This window comes from Sciurus vulgaris (assembly GCF_902686455.1).
Source record: "Sciurus vulgaris genome assembly, chromosome: 8".
Classification (NCBI taxonomy): Eukaryota; Metazoa; Chordata; class Mammalia; order Rodentia; family Sciuridae; genus Sciurus; species Sciurus vulgaris.
The window spans coordinates 121,118,976-121,139,853 of NC_136468.1; the positions used below are offsets into that span (position 1 = coordinate 121,118,976).

Consider the following 20,878-nt stretch of genomic DNA (forward strand, 5'->3'; position numbering starts at 1 on the left):
TTCTTGTAGGAAGGAGTTTCAATAGAGAGGGCCAGGCTTCAATCCCTTCCAGATCTCAGAGCAGCGCAGGCAGCCAGGGACCTGGGGAGGGCCATTGCTTCCAACTGCACCCTACCCTGGCATCCCTGTGGGAGACACTAATAAGGTCATTCCTATGAGTCCTGCAGAATGGGGCTGGCTGACCCAGCACCTATTTATCCTGTATGTGGAGACATGTCTGTTTCCCTCTGAGAAGTTCATACACTCAGCTCTGGCTCATGATCACCATCATCAGGCAGGGACTGCTGTTCACACAGTGGACAGAGTTCAGCTCTGTCAGCTTTACTACTGGAACCAAGACACAGGCTCAGGAGGATGAGGATGTAAACAGTAACTAAATCATTCTTTGTTTTGGGTCATTCCTAAGCATCTATTGTCCAGGAAAATTGCTGGCTCTATTGAGTTGGACACTCAGGTAGTTTATCAGATAGAAGTTTATTAATCAGCACCTGTAGCAAGACCCCCTCACCCCGGTGTCTACCAGCCCTGCACCTTATGTCATGAATACTTCCTAATTCTATGCTGTTCCTTTGCTGACAGATCTGCTTTAAACCTCTTCAGTGAACATTCTCCAGCCTGACATTTCTTCTCTGAATCATAACTAAGACCCTGTCCCAATGGAATTTTCTTTAATACTAAGGCTTATTGTTGTATGACTGATAGGATTTATGTGGCCTTTGGGAGCTGGCAATTCAAGTCAATAAAAATATCCTGCTCAGATTCCAGTGGAATCAGGGAAGCATGGAGAGGGCCAGGGACCTGCCTGCCCTGGTTAGAAATATGGGGATAGGGGCAGGAATGGAAACTTCCACGCCAGGAGGCAGGCCCTGTCCTGCCGGTATGAGGACAGGGATGGATGGTGGGAATCAGAGTGGTGGCAGGTTCCCATCTCAACTCCTTGTCTGCCTGTGTCACTTTGAGCTTTACCATTGCTGCCCCACAACTTATAGTAGTAGCAAGCATCATCCATGGCCCTGGAAATCACTGAAGGTAAGGGTGGTCATGGTCCCTGATTTGGAGCAGTAGAATCAGTGAGGGATCCCTGCAGGCTGGTTGTTATTATTTTAGATGACCAGTTCAGGGGCCTGACCTGCTTTCTCTGGTACCAGTGCATTTTACATCTTCTAACTCTGTTTCCCCCACAGGTGACACTGGCCACCTCTCCTGGGGTAACCAACAGGCTACTCCAGGATGGAGAAAGTCATGGATCCTACAAGGCAGAAAAGGAGCCGTGGGCTTCCAGATGACGGATCCTTCTAGGATATCCTTCCTACCTGGCATGGAAAAGTTTTGAGATTCCATGTGCTGACAGGGTGCTCCCTCCCATTGATCCCCGTCCCAGTGGTCCATGAGATAGGGTGGAGAATGAAGCCTACAACATACAAAAATACTACCCCTCTCTTGGCAGCTGTAGTCCTTCAGGCTCACACAGGCCAGTGAGCACAGAGTGGGGACTTCAGGGACCTGCTGCTGTTAGAGGAAGGGCCAGACATGTAAAGGAGCACTGTTCTGCACTGGTGGGTGGGAGTCCTGGGGCAGCTCCTGTGCAGGGAGCAAGGCAGCCGAGGAGGAGGGAGGTCCAGGCTTATGGTGGAGGCACCCCTGAGGCTGATTCTTGAGGCACAGGCTGGCCAGGCTTCTACCCAGGATTCATTCATCCCCTAGCTGGAGAGACCTGAGAGTTATGCAGATAAACCTGAGATCAGGGTTGCTGATAAGGGAGGTTTGTGATGTTCAGCTAGACTCCAACCTAGAGACACGGAGAGGAAATGAGTGGCCCTGTGGACCAATGTCAACCCACTAGGTGACTCTCCCTCCCCTTCTAGTTACATAGTCTGGACAACATGTCTGCCCACACTGTGTTTGGGGTTTGCTCCTGGGCTGATGTGGTCATGCAGAACTCAGAGTCACATCTGTCTGAATTTTCTGAACCAAGTCTACAGGAGACAGAGGCGTAGATGTGTATCCTGCCCCAGATCATGACTCTTGGGCGTGGTGCTAATAAACTTCTTCCCTGAACCAAGTGTCTGAAAATATTAAAGATTCAGTGAGGTGCTGTAACTCTGTCCCTGGTGGGATCACCTCAGGCAGATCTGGGTTGCTGTGCCTTCCATCTCCAGCATGATTTGGGCAGGTTCCACACTGTGCTTCTATACTGCCTGGTGGTGGCAGAATTTCAGCACAAATGGTGATCTTGGGGGAAATGAAGACCCTGGGTCCCTGCCATATTAGCAGACACATTCTATTAGAGCTGGAAGTGAGAACTCAGGAGAGTAAAGAATCTATATGACAGTATGAAAGAGGATGACATGAAAAAGGACATCTTATCTTCCAGAAAAGCTTCCTGCATGTTTGAATACCCCTGACCCCAGACTTCCAGCTCCAGGGGCTCTCTCAGGTGGTCTCTGCTGCCCTCTGGTGGATGCTCTACACCAGCTGTAGGAGGCTCAGAGGAGTCTGTATAAAATCAGAACATACTGCTCAAGACCATACGACCTTGATACTTGGCTTGCTGTCCCCACAACAGAAATTTCTTTTTACTATATGGCCCTTATCTGTGTCAAGGGGAGGAAACAAGGGCGAAGGTTACACTGGAAATATGAACACTTCAGTTTGGAGGAGAAGGATCCAGCCCCACTGAGGTAGCACAGCACCTTTCTCAGTAGTGGTGGGTGGTCATATAAGTGGTCCCAGGGCCTCTTGCTGGGTGACACAGGACTCAAGGACTCATCTTCCTGGTGCCAGTGGCAGGTGTGGAGTCAATATGGGACTGTGGTGGCTACAGAAGCAGAGGCATAGACAGGAGACATCTTCCACTAAAGATTTTTCAGGCTCACTGTGGTCTGGACCACAGTGCTCCATCTTGGTTCCAACATGGGGTCAGCATGGACAGGACACTGCCTCTTCTCTCAGCAGTTTCCATCTCCTGGGTGAGTCTGGGTTAGACACACCTGCTGGACAGTCTCAGCAGACAATCCTACAAGCTTCTACCTGAACATTATCCTCTCTGTTGAAAATCCAGGCTTTTCATCAGGTCGCAGGTGTCCAGGATTAGACATGGAATATGGTGAAGATTCATGGGCTGAAACACAGACTTCTTGAGTTCTTCTCAGTGAGTGTTTCCACTTGTGATGGAAAGAACGTACTGTTTTCACAACATTTCCCCACATGAACCTGGGTGTGATGGTTGCATCTGCAACAGAGTCTCAGGAGACCAGAGGAGAGGAAAGTTAAGATGGTAATGATGGTGAAACAGAAACAGAATGTTCCAGATCCCACATTATTAATTAGTGAATATTGGAAAATATTACCCCTCATACCTCAGATGTATTTTTTCAGGGAAGAATTATCCTGCATGTGTTCATATCTGTAATTTCTATGCAGGTGTTCTTGCACTAGAGAACAATTCCAAGCCTATTAGGGAAATAATTGAGGGAAATAAATCAAACAAGGGAAAATGCAGATATTTAATACACTGATTAGAAGAGATTCACAGGATGGGTGGGTTATAATGTGGCACCCTCTCTGCACAGGTGCCTCTGGAAATGCCATCAGGTCTGGAGGAGAAAAACAGGTAAGAGCATAGTGTGGGCACAGCTGTGTCAGTGCCCTGTGGATGGACTCTGGGTGTGTGAGGAGGTAAGAGGAGAGTGGGAAACTCAGGGACCAGGACTGAAAGCTTTTTCCAGAACAAGATAATATGTTTTCCTACATGAAGATCTTTGATGGCAGGAGAGATGTGTATTCAGGGCAGGTGATGGAGAATTTCCAGGTAGTAGTGGGGTTCATGGGTAGAGGCCTAACACGTATAGGAACTTCCAGGTTGGTGTGCTGGGCAGGACAGGTGGAATGGTGTGTTCAGATAGAGCCCTGGGCCTTCCTATTTACCTGGGAATGAATAACCAGGAGGTGGTTATTGGTCCTCCCTCTCTACCTTGTTCCCACCTTGCAGCCAGGTGGGGACTTTGTAGCCTGTGCCTCCTGTCCTGAGGAAGCTGTCAAAATCTTCTAGTGTTTAGTGAGTGACCCACACTGTTTTCCATGAAGTCCCCAAGATAGTTGAACTGGGAGCACGGAATTTGGGAAGTGCACTTCAAAAAGATGGGACTGAGAGAGGAAGTGACTATCCCAGTGCCACTCAGGAAGGAAGAGAGAAGAGCAGAACCATGAAGGCCATAGACCTGCATTCTTTACCTACTCTAGATTCCCTGGATCAGCCTGGGCTGGGGAGCAACATGGGATAAAATCCTCAGCCAAAATATTGGGCTTCTGGTGTGGAGGGCACCTCTCTGTGGTTCTTTCAGCTGCCTGTGGGAGAGTGGTGTGGCTGCACCTTACCTGCTGTTGGACAGGCTTCTGGAAGTCTGTACAGCACCATTTGGGGCTGACCAGAATCCCCAAAAACACAATATCCAGTTCAGAATACTCTAGAATCGTCATTTATGTAAATTTATGATTACACAAACGGTATGCCTTTACGCTATGTACAGAGAAACAACATGTATCCCATTTGTTTACAATAAAAAAAAGGTATTTTGTTCACCTATGACATATATATATATATAAATATATATATATATATATATATATATTTGATACAGGTATCCCACTCCTCAGTCTATACCCAAAGGACTTAAAATCAGCATACTACAGTGATGTAGCCACATCAGTGTTTATAGCAGCTCAACTCACAATAGCTAAACTATGGAACCAACCTAGGTGTCCTTCAACAGATGAATGGATAAAGAAAATGTGATATGTATACATAGTGGAATATTACTCAGCCTTAATGAAGAATGAAATTATGGCATTTACTGGTAAATAGATGGAGCTGGAGAAAATCATACTAAGTGAAATAAACCAATTCCAAAAAAACAAAGGCTGAATATTTTCTCTAATATGCAAATGCTAATTCACAATGAGGGTGCAGCTAGGGAAGAATAGAGTTACTTTTGGATTAGGCAGAGGGGAGTGAATGAAGGGGAAGGGCTGTAGAGGTAGGAAGGACAGTAGAATGAATTGAACATTATTACCCTATGTGCATATGTGACTACATGACCAATGTGATTCTACATCACGTACAATCATGAGAAGTTATACTCCACTTATATATGTGTGTTAAAGTGCATTCTACTGTGATAAATAACTAATTAGGACAAATAAAAAAGTAAACTATACATTCCAAACTATAGTAATCATTGTCAATAGTAGTTTGTGCTATAATTGACATGTATTTTGATTTTTCCTGTATTGTCTACCAATACACAAATTAGAAATCAGCTTCTATTCAAGTCAGGAGGGTATACATAGAGGCTACAGGCTTGTTTTTTAATAAATTCTATACATTATATATGTATGCATTAGATATGTATATATATCCAGATCAGACTCTAGAAACATCATTTTATATGAATGTGTGTGTGTGTATATGTATATATATACATATACACACACAAATATGTATGGAGATTAATATAAATATATTCTGCATACCCTAAAGGTAAACTTTCTAAAACTGTATATCCCAGGTGCTATGAATAATCCAGTTTAGGATATAATATTTTTAGTGTTTTGGAAGATATTTTCTTCTGGAGGACAAATCTCAGCAAGACCTTGCAAATTTACACAAGCATATACATGTGCTAGTGTTTTTATCGCCTGCATGGATCTGTCTTTGCATAAAAGAGACTTTGCTTCCATGTGCTTGGTGAACACTCTGCCTGCTGTGCCACATCTGTAGGACAGAACTGATCCTTGCAATGAGAACCAAGAGTCTGTTTTTGTGCTGTACAGAGTTTAATTTTGGTCAGATGTGAGAGGCTCATGAGCATGTCTCATTGGGCATGGGGATGAGGTGGTTTTGGTCTTCACTCACACAGGAGAGACATGTGTGCACTTCCTAAGCACATGGGCAGTTGGAATATCTTGTTCTCAGGCACCCAGAGCAGGTCTTGGCACATCAGAATATCTCATCCTGGGTCTTTATCCCACTGGGCTCACAGTCCTTCATGTTCCTTGAAGATAAAGTCTACAGGGATAAGTCAGAGAATGTGTTCCTTCCTTGTTATAATCTATATTGAAATCAATGGAAGAGAGTGTGAGTGTCTAATGAAGGAAAGGGTTGTCTGGGGACATTTTTCATCCAGGAACCTGTGAACTAGTCTCTATAGTACTGAATGGATATGACAAGATTTTAATTTAAAATCCAGCTAATTCTTTGGGAAAATCATGTTTCTAGTGGATTCTACAGTATTCTTGGGTGAAATGACATTCCAACTGAGTGAAAAAAAGACCAAGGTTATGGTAATTGCTGAGTAAGGGTGAAAGTGAAAGTCTGGCCTGGGTGGGGAGGTTTCTGTCCCATGTGCCCATCTGTGTCACTGTGAGCTCCCCCTGCCATGTGCTGTGGGCACCGAAAACATCAGACTTGTCCCTGACCTGGGTTCTACTGGTGATTCAGGGTGATTGTGTTTCCTCAATCAGAGTCAGAGAAGCAGCCAGAGTTGTGTGTGGAATGTTTGCTATGATCACAGATGACAAACACAGGGGACTGGCCTAACATTTGCTAGTGCCATTATGGATATTTAATCCCCAGTTTATTTTCTGAGCATGTGATCCTGTCTCAGGGTTTTCAAAATAGATGATGGCTGAGTCAGGCTGTAGGAGGCCACATTGCATATAAGAGAAGAAGAGGTCAGACTCATTGCCTGCCTGCTCCTGGGATTTCCTGAGCCCTCAAAGCACGCTTCCCATCAAAATCAGTCACAGGGCTCCATGAACCTGGTAGGAGGGTGGAGACATTGAACACCTAAACAAACCTGCTCTCCTTTCCTGGCACCTGTCGCCCCTCAGGCCCACATAAGACAGTGAGCACAGCCCCACAGCCCTGCTACCCTACACTGCAGGTTCCCAAGCATCCTTCTACCACAGGGAGGACTGCACTGACCTGAGAGTCATGGCCTCGTTGCCATGTTCTGTTTGTGTGTGGGTTCCTAGGACAGTGAGTGAGGAGGTTGAGGTGGAGATGGTTCCAGGACATGGTGAAGGTGCCTCTTATTTTGCTTCTAAAGGAACAGGCTGGGCGGGCTTCCTCCCTAGCCTTTGTACACATTTGCTTTAGGAGGTTGTCTGTTGTGTAAATCCACCTGAGTTCAGGGTTGATTTGGAGGAGCACTATGTTCAGTACAGGTTCCAGACCCAGGAACACAGAGACAGGAAGGGAGGTCTATAGATCCACCTCAAGCCATGGGACACTCCTTTACCTGTTGGACCCGTCTTCTGGGTCCACAAATCCACCCTGTTCTTTGTCCTTAGAGATGAATCTATGCTCAGGATGGCCTGGAGGGGTTTGTATTCAGGAATTGAATGAAGCACATGCATGTGGGAGGACTCCTGCATTACTCAGTGGCTTTGTGTTCAGTGAAGATGGCAGGAGGCTACTATGGAAAGTGGTCCCTAATGTGGTATGTATGCACAAAGGAAATTTACTCAGCCATAAAGAATGGAAATATGTCACTTTTAGGTAAATGCAGGGAATGGAGAGCACAGGTTAATCAAAATAAGCCTGTCTAAGAAAGTTAAGGGACGTTAAGTTCGCTTTAAAATATGGAGGCTAGGATAAAAAGGAATGAGAAGGGATCTTCTGAAAACATAAAGGAGGCCGGCGGTGTACAGAAAGGAATGAGGAAAGGTAGAAGATGCTCAGGAATGAAACTGATCAAAGTATGGGCACGTACAAATGTGACACAATGAATCCAAATACTCTGTAAATATTGCGCACGAAAGAGAGAGAGGAAGAGAGTGAGAGGGAGAGAGCGAGAGCGAGAGAAAAGAGAGAGATTGAGAAATGGGTTATTGATAGTAATAGTGATAACAGTTTTCTGAAATAACCAGTCACCTGAATGTGTATTACCATTAGAAGCAAAGTGGGTACATTTATAAAAAAACAATTCAGTGATTGTCCTGAGGTCTTGACCTGCAGAGAGGAATGGGAGAATTCAGCGCTCTTGGAAGTAGGGGGTAGGCAGCCAACACAGGTCCCTGTTGAGTCAAATTCTCAGAAGTAATTAAGGCTGACTGAGAAGTACTGAAGGCAGGGGCTTCAATACAATCTCAGCCTCAATTTGTAGACCTGAGCCAGTTTTCTCACGTAGAATGCAAAAAGAGAGTTCCCAGCACTTCAAGTCACTGTTAAAATCAGGGTCAGCCAACAGTGGTTACTGCCTGTGTTTGGGCAGAGACATGTTCACTCATTTAAGATTTTCAATGGTCCTATCATGCTGCAAGGGCAGAATGGACGGTTTCCAACTGATGCCATATGACTCCAAAACACTGTTTCTTATCTGAACTTTTATTCAAATGATACATTGTAAGTCTTCCCCACCTCTGCTCCATGGGAATAGTAAATGACAAACACTGCATCTTGGGATGGAGAGTAGCATAGACTACAGCCATCTTTAAATAAAGGCTTTGTGCTTGAGATTAAATCTTTAAGGGCTTCTCAGTATCCATGTGTATCCCCTGCACAGGGGTCTGACCTGGATTCTGCTGGAAATAAGTATAATTCTAGATGGAGTTTATCTCACAATAGGTGATTTTGGCCTCATGTCCCAGGGCCACCAGCCCTGGGATTGACTGAGTCAAGTCACAGTGTCTGCAAGAGAAGAAAGGGGAATGGGCCTGAGGATGAAGGACCCATAGCCAGGGTTCCCCCATGGAGTTGTGTCTGGGCTGAGATAAAGGTTTGGGCAGGCTTCACTCAGAGTCCTGTGTGGACTGAGTCAGGGGACAGGGTTAGCTGATCATCTGTGCAGAGAGAAGGGCAAGCAGGGCAGGGGTCCAGGCCATGGTGCAGATGTCCCCAGAGCTCTGTCTCCTGAGACAAGCAGCATGGCTGGGATTCCCCAGGCCTCTCTTAGTCACTTTCAGGTCCTTTAGGGGCTGTGAGTGTTTGGTGATTATGCAAATTTACTCTTCCTTTGGGGGCCCTATTGAGGGATAATGGGGAACATTCTTATCAACAGTTGGGTCAGAATAGAAGACTGAGGAGGTGGGTGCCTTAACTTCCTCTGGCTGCTCCTCTGGGTCAAAATGAGCCTTGGCCTTCAATGCCTCTGCTCACAGTCACCCTCCAGGAATTGAGCCCATGAACACTGTTCCATCCCTCCTTAGTTGTTGTATGTCCAGAACCCAGATCAGCAAGCTTGTTTACATTCCAGGAACCTTTCCGTGGGTTGAGCTGGGCTCTTCTGAGAGACCAAAGGCACATGGCTCAGGAGAAAGTGGACAACAGAGATTACCACATCCAGCAAAACTATTTTTCAAAATTGAACATGAAACAGAACCTTCCATGATAAGCAGAAATTAAAAGATTTATACCACTAAGCCTGTCCTACAGTGAAATGCTTCAATGTAGAAGAAATGAAAAATAAAAATAAAAGGGATTCATAGGGATGAATCTCAATAAAAGAACAGTAAATTAAAGGAGAGTCAAATATGAATTAAACATTAGAAATAAATCAAAATGACATGAAATAAAATCATCATCTCTATAGTAAGAGTGAATGTAAATGATCTAGTCTGTCCAATTAAAAGACACAGTTGGCAGATTATATTAAGGAACAATATGTACAATCAGAAAAATGAGAAATTACACTGCATTTGGGTATGATTTATCAAGATGTATAGATGCATTCCACTCTACTGTACAACTAATTAGGACAAATTTTTAAAAACAAGGCCCAAAAAAATGCGAGACTAAACTTACAAAGACATCCACACACTGAAGATAAAAGGGTAGAAAAACATATACCATGCAAATGAAAACTGAAAGCAAGCAGGGGTAACTATTCTAATATCAGACAAAGTAGACTTCAAGTCAAAATTAATCAGAAAAGACAAAGATGGTCATTTAATACTGGTTATGGGAATTATACAACAAGATATGACAATAGTAAATATTTATGCCCTTCAAAATGGTGCACCAGTGTACATAAAACAAATCCTTCTCTATAAAAAGAATAAAATAGACCACAATATATTAACACTGGGTAATTTTAACATGACTCTTTCACCACTAGATAGGTCATCCAGATACAAACTAGTAAAACTTTGGAACTAAAAATTACTATTAATCAAATGACCTTACTGACATCTATAGAACATTTTATCCAACAACAACTGAAATCACTTCTTCTCAGTGCCTTAGGGAACTTTGTCTAAAATGGATCATACTTAAGGGCACAAAGCAAATCTTAGCAAATACAAAAATTAGAGATAATTCCTTGCATCCTATCAGATCACAATGGTTTGAAATTAGAAATCAACCACAAGATTTAAAAACAGAAACCATTTTAACACCAGGATATTAAATAATTCAATTTTGATTGAGGGCTGTACCCACAGAAGAACTCCTGGGAGAAATTCTTGGAAAAAAAATACTGGGCAACAAATAAAGATGCAACAATTCAAAATCGCTGGAACAATGTGAAAGCGGTTCTAAGATGAAAGTTTATAGCATTAAATTCCTACAACAAAAAAATAAAATTATCTCAAATAAATACAGTGATCCTATACCACAAGGCCCTAGAGAAAAAAACAAACAAACTGATTCCCAAATCTGTAGAGGCCAGGAAATAATTAAGATCAGAGCCAGAATTAATGAAATTGAGAATAAAAAATACAAAGGATCAATGAAATTGTTGGTCCTTTGAAAAAGATAACAAGATTGAAAAACCATTGGACATACCAACCAAAAAAAGACCCAAGTCAACAAAATTAGAGATTAAAAAGGAGATGTCACCAAGACACTTCTGAAATTCAAAGGATCATTAGAAACTATTTTGAAAATTTATACTTCAATAAACTAGAAAATCTGGAAAATACTGACAAATTTTGAGACACATATAACCTACCCAAACTGAATCATATATAGAAAACTTAAACAGACCAAGATCAAGCAATGTAAAAACAGCAATTAAAGCATTCCAACAAAGAAAACCCAGGACCAGATGTATTCTCAGTTGAGTTCTATTAGACTGCTAAAAAGGAACTAATGCCAATCCTCTTCAAAGTATTCTATGAAATAGAAAAGGAAGGAACACTCTTAAATTCATTTTGTCAAGTTCATTCAATAAACTCAGTATAAGGGGCTCGAGTTGTAGCTCAGTGGTAGAGCGCTTTCCTAGCATGTGTGAGGCACTAGGTTCCATCCTCAGCAGCACTACATAAAAATAGATAAGTAAAATAAAAGTATTCTGTCCATCTACAACAACAATAAAAATTTTGAAATTCAGTGTTACCCTGATACCCAAACCAGAGAAATACACATCAGACCAATATACCTGATGAACATAGATGCAAAAACCAGTAATAACATGTTGACACACATTCAAAAATGCATTAAGACACACGCCTTGAACAAGTCGGTTCCATCCCAGGAATGCAAGGTTGGTTCAACACATGCATAAATACATGTAATTCCTTACATAAATAGAGTTATGGAGAAGAATCACATATTATCTCAACAGATGCAAGAGCAGTATCTAACAAAATCCAGCACCCATTCATGTTGAAACACTGGAGAAACAGTAGTGTTTAAAACACCAGCTGTAGAGGGAGATTACCTGAAGACGGTAAAGGATATATATGACAAAACTAAGGACAGCATCATACTGAATGGAGAGAAACTGAAAACATTTCCTCTAAAATCAAGAACAAGTCAAGGATGTCCATTTTCATCAATCCTGTTCAACGATTCCTTAAAACTCGAACCAGAACAATCAGGCCAAAGAAGGAAATTAAAGGATACAAATGAAAAAAGAAGTCAAAATTATCTCTGTGTACTGATAATACGATCCTATATTTAGAAGAGCAAAAGAACTCCACCAGAAGACTTCTAGAGCTTGCCATGCAGGTCGCATCTCCTGGCTGGAGCCTGGCAACAGGGACCTCGCGAACGCTGGGGGTCTCAGCGCCCAGAGCCTGGCGCCACCGCCATGGGTCCCTGGCACGTGGATGCGGCTGAGCCTGGCGCAGCTGAACAGCTGAGGCCGGGCGCGGGGAGCGGGTGGGCGACGCTGTGAGGGCCACAGCTCCCGTTGCCAAGACGCGCTCTCCAGGACTAGCAAGGCAGTGATTTGCGGCACCAGGTTCGCCTTCGGTCGTGGCCCCAAGAGCCAAGCGGGGCCCCGCCGCCGTCCCACTCGGACCTCGTTTCCCTGTCCCCGCTGCGCACAGGCCGCTGCGACGTCCTCCGGGCCTCGCTGCCTGACCCACGCGGGGCAGCCGCCCTGGCCCGGAGCCCTCCCTGGTCCCAGCCCGCGTCCCTCCCTGGTCACAGCCCGCGTCCCCGCGCGGCTCCTCTTCTTCCTAGGCGTCTTTCCCGCTCCAGCCCTGCCGCGGCAGATCCATGCACCGCCCGAGTCTTGTGGGAGCCCCTGTCCGCGGTCAGGCCTGGTGCTGCCATCTGCACTCCCTTCCTCTCCTCCCCACCCGGGGTCCGCACCCCAGCCAGACCTGGGAGACCCAGGCCCAGACCCGCAGCCCGCACCAAATCTACGCGGACACCCTTGCCAAAGGTGAAGGAGCGGAACTCAGAATCACACACCTGTGGAACAACACATCCAGCCTACCAAAGCAAGTGCAGAGGGAACATCACCCAAGTAGAAACTGCATTACTTCAGCAACAGAGGAGCAGCCTCGCGTCAGAAATTACCATTGACAGAAAACAACAGGGAAGGGGAATTTTGCCAAAGTGAAATTGGCAAGACATGTTCTAACTGGTAGAGATGTTGCTGTGAAAATAACAGACAAAACTCAGCTAAATCCTACCAACCCAAAACAGCTGTTTGAAGAAATATGAATAATGAAGATACTGAAACATCCTGATACAGTGAAATGTTTGGAAGTTATAGAAACAGAGAAAGACCCTCTATTTAGTCATGGAGTAGGAGAGTGGGGGTGAAGTGTTTAATTATGTACTTGCCAATGGAGGAATGAAAAAGAAAGAGGCCCATGCAAACTTTAAGCAGATTGTATCTGTCATATAGTATTGTCATCAAAAGTGCATCACTGTGATCTTAAGGCTGGAAACCTTTTTGATGCTTATATGAATATTGAAATTGCTGACTTTAGTTTTAGTAATGAAATCTTAGTCAGGAACAATTTTGACACATTCTGTGGCAGACCACATTATTGTGGCAGCCAGAATTTAAAGCAACTAAACCAGCGAGTCTTGTGAGGAAAGAATCATATCCCCTTCTACATATCCAGAGATGATGAAAATCTTCTGAAGAAATTATTAGTGCTGAATCCAATAAAGAGAGGCAGCTTGGAACAAATAATGAAAAATTGGTGGATGAATGTTGGTCACTAAAAATTAAAGCCACATACTGAGGCTGAACCAGATTTCTGTGTTACAAAAAGAATGGACATTATGGTCACCATGAGTTTTGCATGAGATGAAATAAATGATGCCTTAATAAGTCAGAAAGACAATGAAGTTTTGGCTACTTATATTTTTCTAGTTAGAAAACCACCTGAATTCAAAGGCAGTGAGTCAATATCCAATGGAAACTTGTTTCAGAGGTCACAGACCAGTAGTGACCTAAACAACAGCACTCTTCAGTCCCCTGCTCACCTGAAGGTCCAGCAAAGCATCTCAGCAAATGAGAAGCATCCACGTTTAGTGATCATACTGGTCCATCCATTTCCCCTGCCATATCATACACTAAACGGCCTCAAGTTAACGTAGAAAGTGAACAGAGTGGGACAAAGATGTGACTCATAAACTTGTCAGCCCCACAGTTGGATCAAAAAGTGAGATGACTACAAGCCCACTTGTGGGTCCAGAGAGGAAAAAGTTTTCAACTATCCATGCAACAATGTGTACCCGGGAGGTAGCATGGCGAGAAGGATACATACATCTGTGAGAGGACCACAGATGGATACAGAGCACTACAGAATGGGAAGGAGAGCAGCCTTTTGGAGATGTCAACAATTAGCATATCTTCTGCAGGATCTGCTATGTCCTCTGCTGTTGCCTCAGCCCAGCTCTGCCACCAGAAATCCATGTCCACTTCTGGTCACCCTATTAAAGTCACACTGCCAACCATTAAAATGGCTCTCAAGCTTACTGGTACAACCCCAAGAGTGCCTGCTGCTTCCTCATCTGCTCACAGTATTAGTGCCACCACTCCAGACCTTACCCATTTTCCCTGAGGGAGTTCAAGTCAAAGCACTTTCCATGGAGAACAGCTCCTGGAGCAACACAGCGTTCCTTGTAATGGGCCTCTTGCTTCGCCATCCCAAGAAACTGGTGCATTTACATATGCCAGAAGGGGAATGTCCACTGGTATAATAAGCAAAATCACAATGAAATTCATTTGCGGAAGTATATCAGGGAAAGCAAAAGAAAGAGACAAGGAAGATTCCAAGCCTCATTCTTGTGGTTCACATGCAGTATGAAAACCACTAGTTCAATGGACTTTAATGACAGAGAGTAATCCAAAAAGTGTTAGATGCAAATAACTGTAATTATGAACAAAAAGAGAGGTTTTAGCTTTTCTGTGTCCATGGAGATGCTAGATAGGATAGCCTGATGCAGTGGGAGATGGAAGTCTGCAAACTGCCACATCTCTGTCCCTTAGTGGGGTCTGTTTCAAGTGAATATTTGGGACTTCTATTGCATTCAAGAACATTGCATAGTGCTGACGATATAGCCTATCTGGTAGGGTACTTGCCTAGCATGCGGAAGGACTGGGATTCGAATCCCCAGCACCGCAAAAGAACATTGCATCCAAAATAGCAAACGAGCTTAAGCTGTAAAGAAATACAAATTTACAGGAGGAGAGAAGATACACCCATAAATGAGCTACAGTTTTTGAATGTACTGGTAATGCCTAATGTGGTCCACCTTTGAATCTTCCCATGTAGAATTTGCCCTCAATGCAATAAGGTTATACATAGTTACAAAGTGTAAAATTAAAATCAGTATTACTATAATAAATCAGCAGCGTAAAAGTAGGTTCACATGTACAGGAAGTATGTTGTGTGTTTCTGTTCACAGAGTTGCATAATAAAATGGGAATGCTTACAAACTTGTACAGTTGTCTAGATTTCTGCACATAAATGTACATTTGATGCTTTGAGTTGAAAATGTTTTTCCATGTTATTTACATTTTGGTAGGTTTTTAAATTCTCACCTCTATCATGCAATTTTGAAAATTGTACCCAGGATTAAAAGTGCAAAGTAATCTTTACAATTGTAGCATGGATGTTTAAAAATTATTTAAAATAAAACCAGAAGCTGATCAGATTTATTATACACAGAATTATTTTTGCTTATCTTTGCTCTTAGCCTTGTTATCACACAAGTTTTAGTTAAGAAGATACAAAATGTTTACTGTGTCAGGACTTTGAGTTTTTAAAATAAAGTACATGAAAATAAATTATAACGTTGGCTTGAGATAAGAAGTACTGGAAAAATTAAGTCTATACCACGTTTCTTTGAACTTTGAAGTATTTTCTGTCCCACTGCTAAGTGTAGCATCAAAATAGAAAAGAATCAACACTTCAGCAGGCTATTATAATGTCAACTGTCTCTTAGGTCAGCTGCCTTCAGAATATCACAGTATAATTGCAGAAATGGAATAACATTGGGACTGTTTCATAGCACAAATGCACCTTTACAGCATTGATCAATGCATCAGTTAAGAAATAATGCCACCTCAGGAATTAACTAGCACTGGGAACATTTGCTTCATTCTCCTCCCATTCTCTTCATCCACCATCCACCCCTGCCTCTATAATCTCTGTAAGTACTTAAGAGACTTGTGAGTAAATCATACTATTTATAAGTTTATTAATGATTTCTGCTTATGTGGCTGTTCAGTTTGTTTCCATGTAACCCATTTGTTTTCAATATTTTGCCAGGTTTCTTGTATTTATTCTTCATCATGATGCCTAGAATGTGAAGCTTTGTATTGGGGCATTTACCTACTTTTCTTTCATCATTAGTGATGCATACAATGTAAAACCACTAGTACAGGTACCTGTTAATACTTGTTATTTTGTACTGAATTAGCCTTGGAAGTTGATTGTGCAATGTTATTTAATGTTGAAATTACTGTAATATCAACATATGGGCTCCATCCTCACACTCCTGAGAAATAGTATTCAGATTTTATGGAAGAAAAATAAAGCTGTGATAAATGCTGTATTTCTAACCTGCATTGGAAATCTCTAAGTATAGGTGATTTGTCATGCCATGATGGCTTCCAGATGAAGATGAATTTTATATTCTGTATTGTACTGTGATGTAGCTTTCTTCTGTAACAGTTCTGTTCTAAAATGAAGCATATTTTTGCCTTAGCAAGGGTGATATTTGAAAAAGCAAAACAAAACTGTGTAGCCTTTTCTTACTCCAGTGTTCTTCAGAACAAGTGATGCAGTCCTTTCTTCACTTTCACTGGTGCACACTGAAATGTTACTTGAACAGTCCTCATAATATAGCATTTGTTTTTGGCTCTTTAGAAAAACACTTCTAGAGCTGATCATCATATTCAATGAAATAGCAGGACACAAGATCTACATACATAAATTGAATTACTCTTCTCCAAAAAATGAATCTGCTGAAAAAAATTATTCACAATAACCTCAAAAAATACTTGGGAATAAATCTTATCCTACCTGGCCAACCAATATGGTTCCTCAGACCTGCCCATCTCTAACCATCCATGGATGCCCATGCATAAGCCTTAGCCTCAGAGAATGGATGATTTGATTAGACATTGATATGGTTTGCATATATTTCTGCTCCCCAAATTTCACAAATTGGAAACTTAATCACTAAACATAAGCTTCTAGTATTTGGGAAGCTGTGTCTTTGGGAGGTAATAAGAATTGGGCAAGACCATGAGAATGGGGCCCCCATGATGGAATTAATGACTTTGTGGGAAGAGGAAGTGAGACCTGACCTAGCATACTCACTGTGTCTTGCCATGTGATGATGACCTTTACATTGTTCAGAAGGAGCAAAAAGGTCCTCACCAGGTACCAGTGCCATGTTCTTGGACATCCCAGCTTCCAGAACCAGGAGCCAAATAAATTTCTATTCTTTATAAATTAACTGGTTTCAGGCATTTTGTTATAGAAACACAAAACAAACTAAGACAGATATCACTGATGTGTGCATGCTGACCAGAAGTCACCAACCAGATGTATAGACATGAATAACTATGTATTGGTATAGAGGGAAAAACAATAGGTTTAGGGCAAAGAGGTCCTGAATTTACATTCCATCCCAGCCATTCATTAGATTGGAGAATTTAGGATGGTCCATCCCCTGCATCTATTTCCTCAATTTATAAAAGAGATGATGTGGTCTCCCCTTTTTTTTTCAACCCCTATACACACACACACACATTCCACTTTTCTTGTTGCCCTCTGTACAGTGATTCTACACTTACCTGCTCACCCTTTCAGCTCACCAGGCTGGGAATTTCCTGAAGTCAGGTACCAGTTCACGGGTCTCTGTTTAGCCCCTTGCACTATAAGTTCTAGCATATATTATAGTAAATCTCATTAAATAATAAATGGCACACATTTCTATTTCTTGTTTATATTTCTACTTACACAGGAAAATCATCTAGTCAACCCCTGGGATTCGCTAGCCTCTCAGATTTGAAGTTACAATCTGCAGTTAACCATCTCTGCCTCTGACCTCCATCCTGAGCTCCATGACTACAGGGGAGATAGTGTAGCTGGTCTGTGGGTCTTCTCTGCTGTGGTATGGAGATGGCCACTGCCATGTGTTCATGTTGCCCTTGGCAGTTGTTACCTTTGTGTGAGCCCCTCAGATGAGAAGGCTTTGCGGGCCGGGGACACTTGTGGGTGAGTGGCCCAACCTGTGGCACTCTGCTGGGCCCTCTGCTGGTTCCACCTGTGGGTTGTTCACAAGACTGTCATGCTGTAAGGCTGACAAGTTTCCAACCCGTTGCAGAACTGGCTGCCTACTTTGCTGTAAGACTGCTATGGTTTGAATTTCTCCCAGCCTTCATGTATACTCTGATATTCTTCACAAAACACACTAAAACATTATCCAAGGCAAAGAGAAAATACAGAAATCCTTACACAAAATCCAGGTGGAAAATATGGTTATAGTTTCTGAATTATGATCCTTTTTCCCTTAAAATGGTTTATTATTTATACAACCTAAGACAAGTAATTAAGATAGGGTAGAAGAAACAGAAATTGACAAATTACAAATATATTTGTCATCAGTCTTCATACTATAAAAATAACTCAATATTAGCTTGGTAAATTATGAGAGATTTTTAATTACTTTATATAAATATGTTACTTATGCCATGAAACTCTATACTTTTAGCAACTATGAATTGACAAACCTGAAACAGTATTAATCATTTCTTGCAATTTCAAGAAAAGAAATGAGCTCAATAATTTATGATTTGGAAGAGGATCTTTCTGTTGCTTCAACTGTTAAGTTGAGCTTAATAAGGCATTTCTTGGTTTGTCACATAACTGGATGAATTTCTGATCAATTATTTCAAAATATAAATTTTAGTATACTTACAGATGAAGATTTTTTTAATTTAACTGATTCTTTTTAGTTATACATAACATTAGGATTCATTTTGACATAATTCTAAAAGCATGGAATATAATTCATTCTAATTCAATCCTCACTATTTTCCCTTTCCCCCCTCCATTCCCTCCACTATTCACTTCTGTCTAATCTACTGATCTTTTTCCATTAACTTTTACATTTTTTTAGTTAGTGTCTTAGGGATATACAATTCTTGTGAAATAGTTTTTCTAAAATGATTTAATTATTAAGGAAAACAAGTCTAGCTTTTGTTACAACACTTATCTTTATTCAGGTAAAATTTGCAAACAAAATTGCATATTTTAAGGAGTATTATGGGTGTTTGGGATGTATATATACTTTGTGAAATGATTGCTGCAATTGAGCTATTTAACACATTGCCATCCCATATATTTGCCTTCTCTCTCTCTCTCTCTCTGTCTCTTTTTCTTTGTGTGTGTGTGTTGGGGGGGGGGGGGTGTTAAGAATACTTAAGATCTACCCTCTTAACAAATGTCCAGAATACAATATTACTAACTGTAGTAAGCTTCCTGAAGATGAGCTCTGAATGAAAATTGGCAACCTTCAACCAATAGCTGCTCATTTTCCCTAATTCCAACCCCCTGGATACACAATTCTATTGCTGCTTCTATGTGTTTAACTGGTTTAGATTTCACATCTAAGGGAGATCATTTCCCTCCAACTTATTTCACTTAGCATAATATCTTCTAGGTTCATAAATGAAATTGTGACAGGAATTCCATCTTTTTATAAGATTGAATACCATTCAAGTAATAATATGAATGCCTTCTTTATGTATGCAAACATACATATTAAAAATGTGCCAACATAGAGTGCTCGCCTCACAAGCACAAGGCCCTGGGTTCAATCCCCAGCACCGCAAAAAGAAAAAAAAAAAATGTGCCGAGAAAATTCAAAATAATTTTCTCTACAAGTTTATATTTAGCAGAGTGCCTTTTCAGTATAACCAGGATAATCTTTCAAGGAAAATCCTTTTTCTTCTGAGAATTAACCCCAGGTTCCTCTGTCTTTCTACAGGGACCCCTTCTCTCCCATCACCTCGCTGCTTCCCTCACCCCTGTCCCCTGGCCCAAACTTCCCTGTGAACAGTCAAGTTCCTCCCTTTGCTCTAAGGCAGACCCAGAAGTGAAGGCCAGACCCAGAGACATGGCCAGAAACTTCTACTCCTACTCATCTACAGATCCTTCACTACAGAACCAGGCTGGTCCCTGTGTCATTTATTTCTAGGAATTTCCGATGGGCCAGGAAACCCAGTTTGGAAATTCACTCAGTCGCAAAGGCTGTTGGTATGGTGACCTTTTAACTTGCAAGACCCACCTGGTTCCATCTCCCTGTCCAACTCTAGTGTCCTGCCTTGGAATCCTGGTTCCAATTGCTTCAGGCCCATTCACTCCCACTAGCTCTGTGTCTAACCTCTGTGGTCCAAAGCTTCCTGCTCTTCCCACTGGCAGCTGTATCACCTGCCTCCAGGCCACCAGGTGTCTGTGAGCATCTCAGGAGTCACAGAGCTTGGCCCACACAGGGGAAGTTCCAATACCAAAGAATCATTCTATGTCTGTCAGGGACAGAGAACTCTGGTCATTGCTGTGTGACAGTCCTTGAATGCTCCTCACACCAGGCAGGGGCAAAGGTGATAGAAAGAGAAAGGTCAAATTGTTACATAGATTTGAGTCCTCAGGGCCTGTATCAGGAATAGGTGACTTCACACTCAGTTTATGTTTTGCAGAACTTTTCTAAGTTGGAGGTCCTTCGACATAAGGGAAGATGTTTGGCCAGACAGGCCTGGTATTATATCCTGGTCCACAGACACATTTGATCAAGGAATATTCATGGACCATGTAATCTGTGCTATATACCAAGCCAGGTGATTCTAGATACAGAGTTGAGTACTTCAGATGGTCCCTTCCCTGTTACTGGTATAATAATCTCAAGCTTGAATTTAGGACCCCTGCAATTGTTTGTCAGGTATGTAGTATTCACATGCATTTTTCTAGAGAGCAGTTCTAGCATCTATAAATTTTCAAAGACTCTAACAGTTCAATACCCATTGATTTAGAGGTCAAACCTTCCCAGGTGAGGCTTGGACAACCTCTTCCCCTTTCCCAGACTGCTTCTTCACTTGCTTCTCTCTCAGGCAGACTGGGAAGGTGCAAGGCACACATAAAAGTTGTTCTTGTTATTAATTTTACA

The 20,878-nt window shown here is 42.2% G+C and overlaps 1 protein-coding gene and 1 pseudogene across 3 annotated transcripts in view; both read left to right on the top strand.

The window, feature by feature from the left end:
* Positions 1–20,878, top strand: part of LOC306667255 (immunoglobulin lambda-1 light chain-like) — a 759,848-nt gene that overhangs the window by 661,597 nt on the left and 77,373 nt on the right. The gene's annotated exons all lie outside the window — the stretch shown is intronic.
* Positions 12,036–14,745, top strand: LOC306668901 (serine/threonine-protein kinase MARK1-like; annotated as a pseudogene). The gene is made up of 3 exons: positions 12,036–12,102; positions 12,214–12,617; positions 12,764–14,745. The product of its transcript is annotated as a serine/threonine-protein kinase MARK1-like (transcript).